Source organism: Gopherus flavomarginatus, chromosome 5 (assembly GCF_025201925.1).
Source record: "Gopherus flavomarginatus isolate rGopFla2 chromosome 5, rGopFla2.mat.asm, whole genome shotgun sequence".
Classification (NCBI taxonomy): Eukaryota; Metazoa; Chordata; order Testudines; family Testudinidae; genus Gopherus; species Gopherus flavomarginatus.
The window spans coordinates 145,536,254-145,556,028 of record NC_066621.1 but is presented as its reverse complement, the minus strand read 5'-3'; the positions used below and the strand labels follow the sequence as shown (position 1 = coordinate 145,556,028).

General features: G+C 43.9%; 1 protein-coding gene across 7 annotated transcripts in view; it reads right to left on the bottom strand.

Moving 5' to 3' along the window:
• PPP2R5E (protein phosphatase 2 regulatory subunit B'epsilon) overlaps positions 1–19,775 on the bottom strand; it is a 113,762-nt gene that overhangs the window by 88,679 nt on the left and 5,308 nt on the right. The window contains exon 2 of one of the 7 annotated variants that reach the window (XM_050952632.1): positions 14,190–14,347. The exons of 5 other annotated variants lie outside the window; for them this stretch is intronic. The gene's annotated coding sequence lies outside the window, so the exon portion shown is untranslated. Of the gene's footprint in view, positions 1–14,189; positions 14,348–19,775 lie in introns of those variants that run through there. One more of the 7 variants, XM_050952633.1, reaches the window with a different exon arrangement.

The window sequence follows — 19,775 nt, the reverse complement described above, 5'->3', positions numbered from 1 at the left end:
GACGAAATGACAAAGCATTTGAAAAAATCTCCACTTTATGATAGACAGAGTCCACAGCACAGTGCTGTGTGACAAGCGTAATGGAAAGCCAAAGAATGAAATGGACACTCCTGTAGGGAGGGACGGGGTACTGAGGACTCCAGCTATCCTACAGTCCCTGCAGTCTCTGAAAAGCATTTGCATTCTTGGCTGAGGTCCCAATACCTGAAGGGTCAAAAACATTTTCCCGGGTGTTACAGGGTATATGTCAAATTACACCCTTCTCACCCCCCCCCAAAAGAAAAGGGAAAAAAAAACATTTCTTGCTTTTTTTCAGTGCCACCCTATGTCTACTGCATGCTGCTGGTAGATGGGGTGCTGCAGCGCTGAACACCAGCATCCCCTTCCGGATGGCAGATGGTACAATATGACTGATATACGTCTTTATCATCAGCCCGTGAGTGCTCCTGACTGGCCTCAGTGAGGTCGGCTGGGGGCGCCTGGGTAAAAATGGGAATGACTCCCAGTCATTCCCGCCAGATGGTACAGAACGGCTGGTAACCGTCTTCATCATAGCAACTGGAGGCTGAGCTCTATCAGCAGCCTCGCCCACGCCCCTTCATGTCTAAAGAAAAGATTCTGTACTGCCTGAACTACGATAGCAGCTGGAGGCTTCCTCCCCCTCATTTTATCTCACTAAAAAGTCAGCGTTTCTTATTCCTGCATTCTTTCTTACTTCATCACACAAATGGGGGGACACTGCCATGGTAGCCCAGGAGGGTTGGGGGAGGAGGGAAGCAACGGGTGGGTTTGTTGCAGGGGCACCCCCTAGAATGGCATGCCGCTCTTCATTTCTGCGGGATCTCTGGGGCTCTGACACGGAGGGGCTGTGGTCTCTGGTTCTCTAGGACACTTGCCCCATATTCCAGGCAGGACTGACTCTATTTTTAGACAAAACATAAAGAAGGGAATGACCCGGGGAGTCATTCCCATTTTTGTCCTTGCGCCCCCGGCCAACCTCAGCGAGGCCAGCCAGGAGCACCCATGACAGCAGCAGACGGTACAGAACGACTGATAACCGTCATCTCATCGCCAATTTACAATGGCATGGCAGACGGTGCAATAGGGATGGTAACCGTCTCTGCTACCTTGCAAAAGCAAACGAATGCTGCTGTGTAGCTCTGCAGTACCGCGTCTGTCAGCAGCATCCAGTACACATACGGTTGCCGTGCTATGGCGTCTGCCAGGGCAATCCAGAGAAAAAGGGCGCGAAATGATTGTCTGCCGTTGCTTTCACGGAGGAAGGATTGAGTGACGATGACATATACCCAGAATCACCCGCGACACTGTTTTTGCATTGGGATCTCAACCCAGAATTCCAATGGGCGGGGGAGACTGCGGGAACTATGGGATAGCTACGGGATAGCTACCGACAGTGCAATGCTCTGGAAATCGAAACTAGTCTCGGTACATGGACGCACACTGCCAAATTAATGTGCTTAGTGTGGCTACGTGCACTCGACTTTATACAATCTGTTTTACAAAACCGGTTTATGTAAAATAGGAATAATCCCGTACTGTAGACATACCCTGTGTCACATCCAAAGCGCCACGGTGGACAGAATTATGTTGGCAGGAGAACTACCACCTCTCAGGGATGTAGTTTTATTATGCCGACAGGAGAGTTTTCTCCTGTCAGCGTACAGCATCTTCATTAGATGCACTACAGTGCTGCTGTAGCGCTTCTAATGTAGACTAACCCTAAAACAAGAGACTGCAGGAAGACACAAACAAACAGGGGAACATAAGGAAATAATGAAACAATCCTAGTTAGCATGGTAAAAGGCAGTCACAGCATACAAGCTGCTTAAGTAGCATCAAGTTTTTTGCAGGCAACACAGCAAAGGAGAGTTTTAAGGAGGAAATTGAAATCACAATGAGGTGACTTTACACAGGTTTACAGAGATCTCTTCCCAAGCAGAGGAGGTGGCATGACAGAAAGCAAAAGCTGTTTGTTTGAAATCTTAACATATGAGTGATGAAGGCTAGCATCATTGGCATAGCAGAAGTGGGAGTCAAAACCTTGACAGAACATAAAAGATAGGCAGTAGGGTGAGAATATGTCATGAAAGGCCTTAAAGGCAAAGATGAATAGTTTGTGTTTGATGTTAGCAAGGTGACGCTTCTAATGAATGCGACTGTCACAAAAGCTGCCCCGATGGACATGAAGTATAAAAGAGCACCTCTCTCAGAGGTTTAAATCAGTGGGTCTCAAACTTTTTTAACTGGTGACTCCTTTCACATCGCAAGTCTCTGAGTGTGACCCTCCTAATAAATTAAACACACTTTTTAATATATTTAACACCATTTTAAATACTGGAGGCAAGAGGGGTTTGGGGTGGAGGTTGACAGCTCGGGACCCCTCATCTAATAACCTTGCGATGCCCTGAGGGGCCCAGAACCCCTGGTTTAAACGGATGTTAAGAGTGGAGGAGTTGTGTGCTTGGGGAAAGTGGGTCAGAAATGCTCTTAACCTGCCTCACTAGAATGGGAACCCTGACAGACATGTTAAGGAACACCAACTTTCCCCGTCAAGAGGGAGTGCAGGGAAACAGTGAGAGAGAGGGCCATATCCCTGTGCTGCCCTGTGGAAACAGTCTCTAAGAGGAAGAGGTCTCTCACTGGGTAAATCCAGGTTCCTGCAACAGGCTTCTTGATTGGCCAACTGGGGCACAGAGCAGTTGATGAAATGGCCATGCTAGACGGAAGAGAGTGCCTTCCAGCCCCACTCTCCACCACACAATGTTGCAAGATGCTGCTCTATCATAACATTTTATGGTAAGCTTCTCAGCATCATCCTGTGGCTTTTTAGACATTAGGAACCCCTCTCTTTTCATACCCTTGATTTTTCCTCAGCTGGGGCTCTTTTCTCAACCTTCCCTCCTTTCCTTTACAGTTGTTTTCCTCCTGAGCTTACACCAACCACCAACCCAATAACTACTGCTGAAAGAAAAGATTTCTGACACTACTGATATGACCTATCACTACATAGGCTGCTAGCCTAGACCTTAGCTGTCATACCCCACAATCACTTTTCAATTCAAAGACAACCTAATTGACTACATCAGCTCCCCAACATCTGAAAGTCACATGCACCTGGACAAAGAAGCTAGGTGGAGCTGCATGAAACGTCCCTTACGCTTCAGCATCTGGCCTCCTGACACTAGCTCTTTTAGTCTGCGTGAGGAGGGAAAAAAAGTGGGAAGGAATAGGAAAGCCAGGTAATGAACCACTCTGCCAGCTGATGAAAGAAAAGTTAAATCCATTTGGACCTATGTCCTAAAGGAGAGGGAGTGTTACCTACCAAATCCCTGACCTCAGAAAATCCAGCCATAAAACAAACTTTGCGGCTCTGATCCTAAATGAGTCAAAGACTATCTGGTCCTACCCTACAAAACTGAGTGCCTCCTCCTACACAGCTGAAAACTGATACTGAGTGAGAGAGAAAGTAAGCCATGCAAGAACCGAAGATCAATATTCAAAAAGTTACCAATGGAAATAGGATGACAATGTGGCAACTTGGCAGCCCAAACAGCATGTCACCTCATGGAGACCATAGATTCAGTTCAAAAGGAATCTGTTTTAGAGAAATGGAGATGAAGGTCAAAATCCTTCAAGCTATCCATGAGAAAGGCTATAGGATGAGGTCTACCTCAGACTCCACAGCTAATAAGGCCATGGAAAGGGCAGTATCCAAGAAAAGGGACTCCTATGTAGACACAGAATGAAATCCTTACATGGATCATGGTACTTGCACCAGGGGCCTGCATGAAATAGCTGCTATATATGAGGCTACTGAGGAGTGAGCAAACCTTTGCTCCATAGGCTCCAGAAGGAACATTCCGAAGGAACGAGGCACAGAGAATCCAGCAGTCTCCCTGAAAGACAAAGAACTGGGTAAGCCCACCATGGTAGCACCACAGGTGCTTGAGGCCAAAGACTGATCCACCAGTGCCAAACTTCTCAAATGCACCTTATCCAGAGATGGGCAGGCATTATTCTAGGTCTCCACTCTGCATTATGGGCAAAGAGCCAAAAGCTCTTTCACTGAAAACAAGAGATTCTGTTATTGATATCTGCCACATGCCCAGCCCTGAAGTATATATTGCATCCCTGGCATTAAAGAACAAAGGTCCTCACCAGTTTCATAGCCTGGGCAGCGTACCTGGAAATATATAAAAATACTCCATACATTAAAATAATTTAGGAAATAAAACATCAGGAGATCTACACAACTCACTTCACCTCTCTACAAAGAAAAAAGGACTGTAAGCTGTCTAAACTCCTACCTGCCTCATGGGGCCACAACCGTGGTACCCCCAACCCACCCAGCAATATCGTCAATCTATCCAACTACACTCTCAGCCCAGAAGAAAAGTCTGTCCTATCTCAGGGACTCTCTTTCTGCCCTGCCACCCCCACCAACATGATACAGTTCTGCGGCGATCTGGAAGCCTACTTTCGCCGTCTCCGACTCAAAGAATACTTTCAGGACAACACTGAACAGCGCATTGATACACAGGTACCCTCTCACTAACAGCACAAGAAGAAGAACTCCACATGGACTCCTCCCGAGGGTCGAAATGACAGTCTGGACCTCTACAATGAATGCTTCCGCCGACGTGCACAGGCAGAAATTGTGGAAAAACAACATCGCTTGCCTCAGAACCTAAGGCGTGCAGAACGCAATGCCATCCACAGCCCCAGAAACCACCCAGACGTTACCATCAAAGAGGCTGATAAAGGAGGTGCTGTTGTCATCATAGACAGGTCTGACTACCAAAAGGAGGCTGCCAGGCAACTCTCCAACACCAAATTCTACGGGCCACTTCCCTCAGATCCCACTGAGGAATACACTAAGAAACTGCACCACCTACTCAGGACACTCCCTACACCAACATCGGAACAAATCAACATACCCTTAGAGCCCCGACCAGGGTTATTCTATCTACTACCCAAGATCCACAAACCCGGAAATCCTGGACGCCCCATCATCTCGGGCATTGGCACTCTCCCTGAAGGACTGTCTGGATATGTGGACTTTCTACTCAGACCCTATGCCACCAGAACTCCCAGTTATCTCCGTGACACCACTGATGTCCTGAGGAAACTACAATGCATTGGTGACCTTCCAGAAAACACCATCCTAGCCACCATGGATGTAGAGGCTCTCTACACAAACATCCCACACACAGATGGAATACAAGCTGTCAGGAACAGTATCCCTGATGATGCTACAGCACAACTGGCTGCTGAACTCTGTGCCTTTATCCTCACACACAACTATTTCAAATTTGATGACAATATATATCTCCAGATCAGCAGCACCGCTATGGGCACCTGCATGGCCCCACAATATGCCAATATTTTTATAGCTGACCTGGAACAAAGCTTCCTCAGCTCTCGTCCGCTCACGCCCCTTCTCTACCTATGCTACCATTGATGACATCTTCATCATCTGGACCCATGGGAAGGAGACTCTGGAAAAATTCCACCACGATTTCAACAGCACCACCCCACCATCAACCTCAGCCTCGACCAATCTACACGGGAGGTCCAATTCCTAGACACCACGGTGCAAATAAGTGATGGTCACATTAACACCACCCTATACCGAAAACCTACCGACCGCTATGCCTACCTTCATGCCTCCAGCTTCCATCCTGGGCACATCACACGATCCATTGTCCACAGCCAAGCACTGAGGTACAACCGCATCTGCTCTAACCCCTCAGACAGAGACCAACACCTACAAAATCTCCACCAAGCATTCTCAAAACTACAATACCCACACGAGGAAATAAGGAAACAGATCAACAGAGCCAGACGTGTACCCAGAAGCCTCCTACTGCAAGACAAACCCAAGAAAGAAACCAACAGGACTTCACTGGCCATCACATACAGTCCCCAGCTAAAACCTCTCCAACGCATCCTCAGGGATCTACAACCCATCCTGGACAATGATACCACACTTTCACAGGCCTTGGGTGGCAGGCCAGTCCCTGCCCACAGGAAACCTGCCAACCTGAAACATATTCTCACCAGTAACTGCACACCGCACCATAGGAACTCTAGCTCAGGAACCAATCCATGCAACAAACCTCGATGCGAACTCTGCTCACATATCTACACCAGCGACACCATCACAGGACCTAACCAGATCAGCCACACCATCACCGGTTCATTCACCTGCACATCCACCAATGTAATATATGCCATCATATGCCAGCAATGCCCCTCTGCTATGTACATCGGCCAAACTGGACAGTCGCAACGGAAAAGGATAAACGGACACAAATCAGATATTTGGAATGGAAATATACAAAAACCTGTAGGAGAACACTTCAACCTCCCTGGCCACACTATCGCAGACTTTAAGGTGGCCATACTGCAGCAAAAAAACTTCAGGACCAGACTTCAAAGAGAAACTGCTGAGCTTCAGTTCATCTGCAAATTTGACACCATCAGCTCAGGATTAAACAAAGACTGTGAAAGGCTTGCCAACTACAGAACCAGTTTCTCCTCCCTTGGTTTTCACACCTCAACTGCTAGAACAGGGCCTCATCCTCCCTGATTGAACTACCTCATTATCTCTAGCTTGCCTGCATATATATACCTGCCCCTGGAAATTTCCACTACATGCATCTGACAAAGTGGTATTCACCCACGAAAGCTCATGCTCCAAAACATCTGTTAGTCTGTAAGGTGCCAAAGGATTCTTTGCTGCTTTTACAGATCCAGACTAACACGGCTACCCCTCTGATACTTGACACCATGTGGCTTGGACTTTCTGTTGTGTATATAAATGTGATACCATCGTTCTTAAGACAAGCAAAAGAGACTGTACTGAGATCTCTCTCTCGTTGATTTCCCATAAGAGTCCTCTTGCCTCTTCCCTAAAATGTAGAATGCCTAACTCTATTCTGAAGTAAAAAAATCAACTGGCATAAGTCATCTGGATCTTCTCTAAATTTAGAATGAAGAATTATCCACCAGGATCTAAGCTGCATGCTGATTGTCCATAATGCTTTGTCTCTGGGCTGAGTTCAGTTTAGCAATTCATCCAGGGAAGGTATACATGGGCTTCTCGTCTGAAGACCACAAGCACATTTATGAACACCCTGGGAACTATGACCATTCCAAAGGGCAAGATTTTTTTTTTAGAAATAAAGCCATACAAACGCAAAATAGAGGAACTTGCTAAGGGTTTGGAGAATAGGACGTACAGGTAATCAAGCCTCTTCAAATCCATCAACATAGAAAAGTTAGCTCTGCCTGTCTTGAATTTCAGTGTTTTTCAAATTTGTTTGGAGAATCAGGTCAGTTTCCTGTTTCATCACAAACTTTGAGAGAGACCTCTGGCAAGTCACTTAGTCTCTCGGTGCCTTAGTGCCTCACCTGAAAAAAAAAAATTATATATATGACGACAGCACTACCCTACTTGTAGGAGCTTTCCTAATCAAGGATTCTACAGACAGGAGGGCTGCTGTGACCCTTCAGAAGAAATTACAAAGTGACCTCAGTTGACCTCAGAGCATCACTGTTCTTTTGCCCAGTCGATCCTAGTATGAACAGGCATGCTTTCTAATTTAAGTACTTACATGGCCCCCATCACTGTAGTATTTGGGTGTCTCAATACTAACTGTGAGGATAAATATAGGATGTAAGTTATGAGACATCCAAATACTACAGTGATGGGGGCCATGTAAGTACTTAAATTAGAAAGCATGCCTGTTCATACTAGGATCGACTGGGCAAAAGAACAGTGACGCTCTGAAGTCAACTGAGGTCACTTTGTAATTTCTTCTGAAGGGTCACAGCAGCCCTCCTATCTGTAAAATCCTTGATTAGGAAAGCTCCTACAAAGGAAATGTCTTTAGCCTTTCTGAGAGAGGAAAGAGCAGTATAGATAGGTAGACTGACAGATATTTCAAAACCTTTTTGTTAATCTGCTTAGCGTTGTTTCCCTATGCATGCCCAGCATTCATTATGTTTGTATTTACAGGGATGCATAGTTTGAAATATGAAGGGAAATACTTGCATATTGTTTCATTCCACTCTCTCTTGAACTTCCTATGTCTTTCCATCTAGAGAGAAAAAAAGGAGGGGGCTAACAGCCTTTTTAAAAAAAAAAAAAATTTTTAAAAAGATTATCTGGAATAGTTTGCCCTGAGATTTTATGTCTTAAGGCTCTTCTCCTAGATCAGGGGTCAGCAACCTTTCAGCAGTGGTGTGCCGAGTCTTCATTTATTCACTCTGATTTAAGGTTTCGCGTGCCAGTAATACATTTTAACCTTTTTAGAAGGTCTCTTTCTATAAGTCTATAATATATAACTAAACTATTGTTGTATGTAAAGTAAATAAGGTTTTTAAAATGTTTAAGAAGCTTCATTTAAAATTAAATTAAAATGTAAAGCCCCCCAGAGTGGTGGCCAGGACCCGGGCAGTGTGAGTGCCACTGAAAATCAGCTCATGTGCCATAGGTTGCCTACCCCTGTCCCAGATCAAGGAGTGAGCTGCATCATGTCTCTGTTTCTCAGGCACGTCTGTATTCTTAATGGATCTGGTATGCTTGTGACAATCAGATTCCAAGACTTACAGAGAACAAGGGAACACATCTGTGTATGTACGCTTCCAATTTTCCAGCACTTTCTCTGAAAGTAGGGAAAACTTGAGAGTTTGGATGCGTGTTCAGAGGCTGTTTTCTTGGGGCATTTTTAGTTTCTTCCAAGTCTGAAGGGTACAGAGAAAATTCTCTTTGCAATCCAAGTGATGATCAGTGGTTTCACTTCTCTTTTCTTCTGAGAGGCCTTTTCTTGCCAGGACTTCCTTTGGCTATTCCTGAGATAGAACCAAGCGCCCAAATCTTCTCCTGACAATAGAAGGGCCCCAGGTTAGGCCTGACTCAGAGAAAAGATCCCACGTGCTCATTACTCTAAGATTAAGGGGTTCACTGCAGTCTGTTTTTCCTGCTAAGAACTATATCAAACCCAGCAGCTTTAGTGGGTATCCTGGAGCAGGCTGCAAGGGAAACCCCATCTGGTTTAGGGCAAACAAAAATAAGGGCTAAACGAAGCTCTGGTACAGTGGAAGGAAGTGAGGGTATACGGAAGCAGACAGGTCTATTTATAAGGCCCCTTACCACAATCTCCCTGGTTCACGCACTGTCTTCCATCCACAATCTGAGGCAACTGTTCAGTTGTTCCATGTTCCACAGCTATGGCTCTGCCACAAACCTGCAACCTTCCCCAACGCATTAGGGACACTCTTCTGACACTGCTCCCCTCAGTGGGAACCAGCGACCATGTCCTCAGCTGCACCTTCTCCTCTGCAGCCAAGTGGGCCTTTCCTTGACCTGGAGAAGTAACTGGAGTGATCCCCGCCCAGAATGAATTGCCTGTGAAGGGGCTAGTTTCTGCCAACAGTGGACACAGGCACTCATTTACGGCAGTAGTGGAGAGGCACACGTTTTTGCATTTCCCTCTTCCATGCTTTGTTCACCATTCTGCACTTCATGTGGATAAGGAGAGGCTTCAGCCACCTCAGTGTCTCAGCACCAGGGAAACACTGCATTTATTCCCTCTGCCAATACACAATCTCAAGAAATGAGTGGGTAAATTATTATATCAAAGAGGAAAGGGGGAAGAAGCTCTGCCAGGGAGAAGTCTTGAACTGTCTAATTGAAGCCATGGAGGCAGAATGAAACTAGCGTGTTCTTCAGAGGGATAGACAAACCCCTTCCTGAAAGGGTCTGATAAATCTGGTCCAGCCTTCAAAGCAGCTGCAAGCAGACTGAAAGGCTCACTGTAACAGATCTGTGGACCTCAGGAAGATGAAGAACAGACTATTTTGTCTTACTCAAGCAGCTAATTTTATTGACTGTGATTGGAAGGATCACTCTAACCCAGCGGTTCTCAAACTGTGGATCACGTCCCAAAGTGAGTTGTGAGTTTCTTTTAATGGGGTCACCAGGGCTGTTGTTAGACACCCTGCCACCAGGGGCAGAAGCTGAAGCCCGAGCCCCACCACCTGGGACCGAAGACAACACATGAGCAACTTAGCTTCACTTGGCCCCTCTGGAAGGGGACCATGAGCAACTGCCCTGCTTATCGCCCCCAAATGCCGGCCCTGATTCTAGGCGCTAGAATAAAAACAGGATACTGGGGTCATGTAGCAATTTTTGTTGTTGGAAGTGGGTTGCAATGCAATGAAGTTTTGAGAACCCCTGCCAACCCATCCCAAGCATTCATAGTATTGTTCACATGCGAGGGAACATAGCACCCTCTAGTGGCTGCAAAAACACTGCGGTGCACAGAGGACAGAAAAGGAGCGGGGAAAAGAAAAGTGATAAAAAGAAAGGAGAGGGCGAGGGCCTGGCAAGGAAAATTGAAGAGGAGAAAGATAACTGTCTTAATCCTCCAATTTAGGAGTGTTTTCCACATAGACCAGCTAGTCTAATTGAAAAAGTAAGTCTTCTCCTCAAAGACTAGCCTAACACTAAAATACCATTTGAAAATATCTCCGATAATAAGCCTCCCATCTACAGCATGTAGCCCTCAAAACATCCAGCAAATAAATTAAGTTTGCTGCACTGGCTACATTTTGCCTGGTTGTAACAACAGGTTTTTCAAACTTCGCAAAGGGAAACAAATGGAACTGAACAAATGGAAAATATATGCTACCATATTAACCACAGGAGTTAACTGTTCAAAATTAAAACTGTACAATATTTCTAGGAGAGATCGGTCTCTTTACAAAAAGATTATTCACAACATATCTAAACCATATTGCAGAAATTTTAAAAACATCCTAAGAGAATCTAAACAATTTCTAGAGAAAACTAAATAGAAGTTTATGTATTCTCATTCAATGCTTAGAGCTTCTACATAAAAGGACCCTGAATCATTTCTGACCCAATTTCCAAGCTATTCCAAATACCAGTTGATTTTACAGTAATATATATCCAATCCACAGTACCCTTTCTAATACAATATAACCTGCAAAACAATACCTGCATAACCCTGAAAGCAACACACACAAAGAACCAGACTGCAACAAGTATTTTAAAACCTGAAAATATAACAGTTCTGGTATCCAGAAATCAAACCAGGGTTAAACTTGACCTATGACAGCGCAAATGAGGCAGAGGTCCCTAGTGATAGAAAAAGGGCCAGGATGAAGTGACACAAAGCAGTGAGATCACTCTTTTGCATGGCAGTGGGTGGTGTATTGTCAGACCTCAACACACAGCTCCAAGATATCCACAAGATTTGCCAGCAGAACCTGGACAAAATTTCAAACACATACTCCCACAAAAAAAAAAAGTTTTAAAGAAAATCATCATCATATCTGTCAGGTGTTTTTAATGCAGTGGTTCTCAAACTTCTGTACTGGTGACCCCTTTCACATAGCAACCCTCTGAGCGTGACCTCTCCTTTTAAATTAAAAATATGTTTTTATATATTTAACACCATTATAAATGCTGGAGGCAAAGTGGGGTTTGGGGTGCAAGCTGACAGCTCATGACTCCCCCCCATGTAATAACCTTGCGACCCTCTGAGGGGTCCCGCCCCCACAGTTTGAGAACCCCTGCCTTAGAACATAAGAAAGGCCATACTGGGTCAGACCAATGGTCCATCTAGCCCGACATCTTCCAACAATGGCCAATGTCAGGTGCCTCAGAGGGAATAAACAGAACAGGCAATCATCAGGTAATCCATCCCCTTCTCGTCCAGTCCCAGCTTCTGGCAATCAGAAGTTTAGGGACATGCAGAGCATGGAATTGTATCCCTAACCATCTTAGCTAATAGCTATAGATGGACCTATTCTCCATGAACTTACTGATTCTGTTTTGAACCTAGTTATACATTAGGCCTTTACAACATCCCATGGTGATGAGTTCCACAGGTTGACTATGCACTGTGTAAACGAATACTTTCTTATGTTTTTTTTAAGCCTACTGGCTATTAATTTCAATGGGTGACCCCTTCCCACCAATTACTGTGTTATGTGAAGGTGCAGATAACACTTCCCTATTCACTTTCTCAATACAATTCATGATTTTATAGATCTCTATCACATTCCCATTTCATTGTCTCTTTTCCAAGCTGAAAAGTCCCAGTCTTTTTAATCTCTCCTCATATGGAAACTGCTCCACACTCCTAATCACTTTTGTTGCCCTTCTCTGTATCTTTTCCAATTCTAGCATATCTTTTTTAAGAGGGGGCAACCATTCCTGCATGTAATATTCAAGGTGTGTGTACACCACGGATTTATAAAGGGGTATTATTAAATTTTCTGTTTTATTATTTATACCTTTCATAACGGTTCCTAACAATCTGTTAGCTTGTTTGATTGCCACCACACACTGAACGCACGTTTTGCAAGAACTATCCAGTGACTCCAAGATCTCATTCTTGAGTGCTAACAGTTAATTTAGAACCCACCATTTTGTATGTATAGCTGAGATTATTTTTTCCAATACGCATTACTTTGAATTTATCAAAACTGAATTTCATCTGCCATCTCATCTCCCAGTCACTCTGTTTAGTGTGAACCCCTTGTAAATCTTCACAGTCAGCTTTGAACTTAACTGCCGGTACCTTGAGTAATTTTTTATCGCCTGCAAAAGGTGTTTCCAGATACTTCACTGTTTACCCCCTTTTCCAGATCGTTTATGAATGTGTTGAACAGCTCTGGTCCCACTACAGATCTTTGGGAAACCCCCACTATTTACATCTCTCCACTGTGAGAACTGATACAGTGTACTTTATCACCCTTGCCCACAAGCTTTATGACACCTTTAAAGTTGTTCCCCTCCCCCAGGGCAAAATGGGCTTCAGTGGCACAGAAGAATGTGCCTTACACTTTCCCGGTTTAAATCTAGTTTTAAATACATTACAAGGCAGTCTAGTTTTAAGTACACTGCAAGGCAAGAGATACGATTTATCCTGTGAGCTGTTCCTGAGCATATGGAAAAAGAGTAATTTAAGAATTATGTTTCCCTGCCACAGCTTAAACTATAACATTTATATCTAACTACTGTTTACAACAAACAGCATAAAATAGATAAGGGATTAAGAATGCAAATGTTATGTACATTTCACTATTTTAATCAAAATCTGAAAACATATCAGTTCTCTACCTAATATACAACTTCAAATTATCTTTCTGATCATACACCGTCAGCAGCAGACATTTTCTGAATACAATTTTATAGTAGAATGCTTAATTAAAATTCCCTAATTGGGAGATCAGTCCTGAAAGTGAATATTTTAACACTGGAAATATACTCATCTTACACTTCGATATCCTCCCTCAACCCCCCTCCAATTACAAAATATCAGTCAACTAGTGACGACAGCTAGATCAGGTGCCAAAATAATTTTTTTTAAACTACAACAACTCAATACTTTTAAAGACTTAGATTAATCAAACAGTCCACAAAACTAACTTATAATTATCAAGTTAACCTACTGCTGTTACCTCCTCCTCTCTTCTAATCACCACATTCACTGGCCATGTCTTATGTTTAAGGCTAAGATTTTGTCATGGTTGTTTTTAGTAAAAGTCATGGACGTGTCATGGGCAATAAACAAAAGTTCATGGAAGCTGCGACCTGTCTGTGACTTTTGCTGCTGGCTCCATGGTTTCCCCCACCACGGGGTGGTGGCTGGAAGCTGTGGGATTTCCTCTCTGCCTGTGGCAGCTGGAAGCTGCAGGGGGCTCCCCCTCCTCCTACAGCAGCTGGGAGCTGCAGAGTGACCATATTTCCCCAAAGAGAAAATGGGACACCAAGAGCCTGTAGCCCAAGGCATTCTCTCCCCACCCCCCAGCACGAGGCTGTCGCCCGCCACTGGAACCCTGAGGAGGACCCCCTCAGGAGTCTGTCACCTGTCACTGGAACCCTGCCAGGGGCCTGCTGCCTGCTAGCTCTGGAGTTCTGCAGTCCCTTGGGCTGAAGCAGAGAATGTCATGGAGGTCTCTGGAAGTTCCTTGACTTCCATGACCTCCGTGATATAAACATAACCTTACTTATGTTAAATTACACAGCAAGCTCCTTCTGGCAGGGACCATCTCTTCCTATATGTTTACTAAATAACTAGCACAAAGAAATCAGCAACACAAACAATAAAGTTGTACAGCCACACCTGTTACTTCTCCTTGCTGTTTAAATTTGCTGAAAAATATTTGGAAAGCATCTCTCCTCTCCAGTTCTCTAGGAAGATCCCAACACAAGTAGACTGTGCTCCTTATATGCACAAAACTGACATTAGTATGAGTGCTCCATATGTACACACTTGATATTCTAAAAAGAAAAATCACAGTTAAGACTCACCACATGGACTGGAGAGGAGAATTTTTCCCAATATTTTCAAGAAATCAATAGTGACTTAAAAATAGTAAGACATACCAATATAAGAACGCAGCACAAAAAAGTGAAGAGGCTTTTTAAAAACAGGACTATTAAATCATAATTACTTTTCAAGCAATGCAAACGTTAACAGAAAGCTAATCAATGATAGTACAAAGAATACTGCAGAATGGCAGAGATTCATACATTCTATGTAAGGCTGAAAAGCCTGCTGCTTCATTAAACAACCAAATATGATAACATGCACATTTTCAAATTTGTATACACAGTAGAAAAAGCCACTGATCCAAAACCTATCAGGAGCTCATATCTGTAAAAGTACTGGGGCGGGGGGGGGAAGAGACTACACACCTTTACTACCCCACCTACTTAATACTTAGTTAAAGGCAATTTACCAAGGGGCAAATGATGCTCCTTTTTCTGTATCTGGAATCACCAATCATTCCTTTACAGACTAGAGACAGCCAACAAGGGTAGAGGTTATTCCCTCTGACCATCATTGAGTTCCCTTGTATCTTTGCTCTAAAATTAGGACAGGGCTTCCCCAAAAATAAAGACGAAGTAATAAGTGGGGACATTTGCTTATATTTAGGTTATCAATATTAACCTGTCACTCACCAAGACCCTAATCCTTTAAACACTCCTATTAACATCCCATTGGAGTCAACTGAACTACTCACATGTGAAGTACACACAACTAAGTCTTTGAAGGAATGGGCCAAAGAAAGAACAAAGGTTTGATGGAAGAGACTGGGTGAATATGAGTTACCTTTAATCTAAAAAAAACAATGACTTTAAAAAAGGAAAGGTGCAATCGTTCTTTTAGCATCTTCTCAAAAGGAATACAGTGCCTAATGAAGAAAACAGAATGAGTAGTCTCCTCACTACACAGCAACTTAAACCAGTGAAAGGAGCAGCATTTGCCCCATGGTAAATTGCCTTTAACTAAGTATTAAGTAGGTGGGGTAGTAAAGGTGTGTAGTCTTCCCCCCCCACCCCCAGTACTTTTACAGATATGAGCTCCTGATAGGTTTTGGATCAGTGGCTTTTTCTAGTGTATCCCATTATACTATACCTATTTACCTGTGAATACATAATGAAAAATAAAAAAAGGAAAACAATTACACACACATTTAACATTACCAGAGATATGGAAGAAAATTACATCATTTCTGTGGATGTTCAATTCTTCATATCACTCACAATTAACTTCCATTTTTAGCCTTTCATCTAAGATATCATGACAGCAAAGGGAATATAAATTAAAATGGAAGAAGCCTCAAAGCTTTATTTTTTTAGGCTGATATGAACGATAGGGCCTTTGAGATCAAGCAGAACACCCAGTCAACAGACAAATATTAAATGTTTCAAAAAAAGGGAATTTAGTTCACTTATGGAATGTTCCAAAAGCACACAAATTTTAGAGACAGCTAAAGACATCTTTAACAGACTCTCCATAACTATCAGATATACAAATGCAAAAATTCAATTTAAACAATCCACATGCAGTAACAAGAGAGCAGGAAAATGGAAGAAAATGGATGGAGTTTCACCACAGATTTGAAGAAAACCCATGAAGTAATGTTTACAAGTATTTAAAATAAAACTGTAAAAGTTTAAGACATGGGATAAAACTGTAAAAGTTTAAGACACAGGGGTAAAGCATAGAGATAAGGATTGGGGCCATAATCCTTGTATGTAGATCGGAGTGGGCAAACTTTTTGGCCTGAGGGCCACATCGGGTTCTGGAAATTGTATGGGGAGGCTGTGCCTCCCCAAAGAGGCAGGCATGGCCCGGCCCCTGCCCCCTCCTTCTCACCCCGATGACCCCCTCCCGCGATCTCTGCCCCATCCACACACACCTCCACTCCCTGTCCCCTGACCGTCCCTGGAACCCCCCCCATCTGATTGCCCCCGCCGCCCCATTCAACCCCTCCTCTCATTCCTGACTGCCCCTCCCAGGACTCCTGCCCCATTCATACACCCCTTCCTCCCTGACTGCCCCCAGAACCCCTGCCCCGACTGTCCCCCATCACTCCTTCCAAAACCCCCCTCCTTCCTCACTGCCCCCCGGGACCTTTGCACACATTCAACCCCCCCCCTTCCCCATCTCCTGACCACCCCGATGCCTATCCACACCCCTGCTCCCTGACCACCACCCCGAACTCCCTTGCCTTGTATCCAAACTCCCCCCAGTTCCCGCCTCCTTACCGCGCTGCCTGAGGCACCAGTGGCTGGTGGCACTACAGCCCGGGCTCTGCAGCTGCGCTCCATGGCAAGAGCTCGCAGCCCGCCACCCAGAGCATTGCACCAATAGCGGGGGAAGGAGGAAGTGCAGGGGAGGGGCCAGGGACTAGCCTCCCAGGGCAGAAGCTCAGGGGGCCGGGCAAGAGGGTCCTGCGGGCCAGATGTGGCCCACAGGCCGTAGTTTGTCCACCTCTTGATGTAGATGGACCCTTCCGCCCACAAGCAGGCCACTGAAGTCAATGAGCCTCTGAAAGGGTCCCAAGGTTCTACATATGCAGATTCAATTGCAGGACTGGTATCTTAGTTAGCATTTGAAGATGAAAAGCACAACTAAATCCCAAATATTTACGATTATACAAGAAGATTGTCTAATGGAGAGATCACAGGACTGTAAGTCAGGAGTTCTGGCTCTATTCCCAATTGTGCCACTACTGCACTGTGTGATCTCGGGGAAAGTAACTGAATCACTGTGTCCCCAGTTTCTCCACCCGTACATTAGAAATAAGTATCTTGCTTAGGCACTTATTAAGGTATTGACATTTGTAAAGCATTCCAAGTAACTAAAGTGAAAATTACCATATAAATGCAAAGTAATCCATTCCCAATGAAATCAACAGAAATACTAAGGTAAGAGCTAAGTTTTTCACTATAATAATAATAATAATATATACATGTGATTGTTGCAGGATTAGGGATTATGACATAATAATGAGGGTAGATAAATAATATTCTTACGATAAGACAAAGAAGAGATCAAATGTCGTTATACTTGGAAAAACCAAAACCACATCCCACAGTCCTTACCCAGGCAAAACTCCCATTGAACTTGTTGGGATTTTTGCCTCAGTAACACCTTCAGCACTTAGCCTAAAGATAGCCTTTTATAAGAAGATCATAATAAAACTTCACCTGTAAAGAAAACAATACAATAAATCATATATATAACAGAACATGAAACAAAATGTTCCGTTTTCAGTATACAGTGCTTCCTTTTTGCTGTTACAGAAATAGTTTCCATGGTATTAAACAATCTGATAAATGTATTAGAACCTTAATAAATTTCATAATATTGCAGTAGCAAAGCTATTGTGATTGGTGACGGACTTTCCCTCTGTTTTGGGCAAAGTAAAACTTTTCCAAAATTAAAATTAATCTTTGAACTGAAAGTTCTTGTTGTCAGCCTAAATGTGAAATAGTTTTAGGCCAAGTCTACACAATAAATTTTCATCGGTATAACTACGTCATTCAGGGGTGTGAAAAATCCACACCCCTGGGTGAGGCAGTTATACTGACCTAATCCATGGTGTAGACAGCACTATGTCAATGAAAGAGCTTCTCTTACTGACACAGCTACCGCCTCTCATGGAGGTGGATTAACTACACCAATAGGAAAAGCTCTCCTGTCAGTGTAGTAGCATCTTCCCCAAAGTGCTACAGCAGTGCCACTATAGCATTTTAAGTGTAGATCTGCCCTTGGAAAAACAAAGAGCAGGCAAACAGAATTTTACTAACGTATCAAAGAATATGGAATGGGCTGGGGGGGGGGTGTTTATTCCTGAAGTACTTTAAATGTGTCCTGGTAATACAAATTAGTTTGAATTTAAAACTTCACACTTGTCACGTACCTCATCTTCCCTGAGAAATTAATTGCTTTACTTGATGAAACTAGACACATTTTTAATGACAGAAAAAACAGTGTGCACTACATTCTTTTCCTATCCAATTTCAGTGTACACCACTTGGCGCATTCTTAAGCGCACATTCGAGTATAAGGCAGCACTGGAAAGAGTCTGGAAAGTCTAGCAGCATTTTGGTTAGGTTTCAGTGCTTGATATTTAAAATATATATACAGTATATTTTTCTACCTTCTTCTCACCAACTTCTCCTTTGTAGCTTGCACCCATATTGATCTACTTCTAGATATGTTTACAATAAGACCAACACAATGTGTGAGGCAACCCAATGTTAATTAAAACAAAATAACCTCCAAACAAAAACCACACAAACAAACAAAAAAATCACACACCACACAAGCAAAACCAATTCTTTCATGATTAAACAGACAAGACTTGAAGATCAACAAATTAAAGCTGTGTTGCTGGACTACTGGATTGAGATGGGAACATAAATCCCTGAGATGAGGTCTCTCCATCGAGACTGCTCTCCCACAAGCTCTCAAATCTAGTGGACTATCAGCTCTGACGATCTCAACAGCCCCTTTTAAAGGGCAAGAAGGCAGCCTCCAAGGTAGTCAGAACTCACACTATACTATCAAGGTGGTCAAACTGTGGCTCATGAGCCGCCTGCAGCTCTTTTACAGTAAAAGTGCGGCTCGCGGAGCCCCCAACACCCACCAATTCTCCACTTATCAGAGCGGGGCAGGGGAGAGGGAGCTTGGGCTTCTTCCCTACAGCAGGCTGGTGGGGCTAGGGGCTTCTGCCACAGATGATTGGTGCCTGCTGAGAATGGGAGGGCACAATTTAAAGGTCCCCCACCCCGACAGCTTGAATCACGCCCCCTTGGGAGGCGCTGGGGGAGGGAGAGGAGCTGATCCACGGGGGTGCTGAGCTCCCACCATTTTTTTCCCCATTGGTGCTCCAGCACCCACGGAGTCAGAGCCTATCCCTCAGTGGCTCTTCTCTGCAGCTCCCAGGTAGTAACTCTTCATGGACAGGCATCAGAAAAAGCAGCAGCTCCCCCAGCAACTCCCAGCAGGCGTGCCCCGGCTCTCGAACTTCTGAAGATTGTCATATGTGGCTCAGAGAGTTACTAAGTTTGGCCACCCCTGCAACACAGGAATCCATAAAATCTACCAATATCTTAAATCACCTGCTCTTATTAATGTTCTTATTCCTATTCGAGAGAACTATACAAACAAAAGGGGAAATTATTAAGTCAATGGGAAATTTACTGAAGTCCATGGAATTACCCTTGTGTTTCAAGTTAAAGACAAGACAAACAGTTTGCAGAATTGGGACCTAACAGCCTATCCAAGGGAAATGGTGAAACTGACTATACATGAAGGGTTGGCAATGCACATGGTAAGTAAAAGTTAAATATGTATTCATATTTTTCACTCCTTTCAGGTTTAGTAATATTGGGTATTACTGGTAAC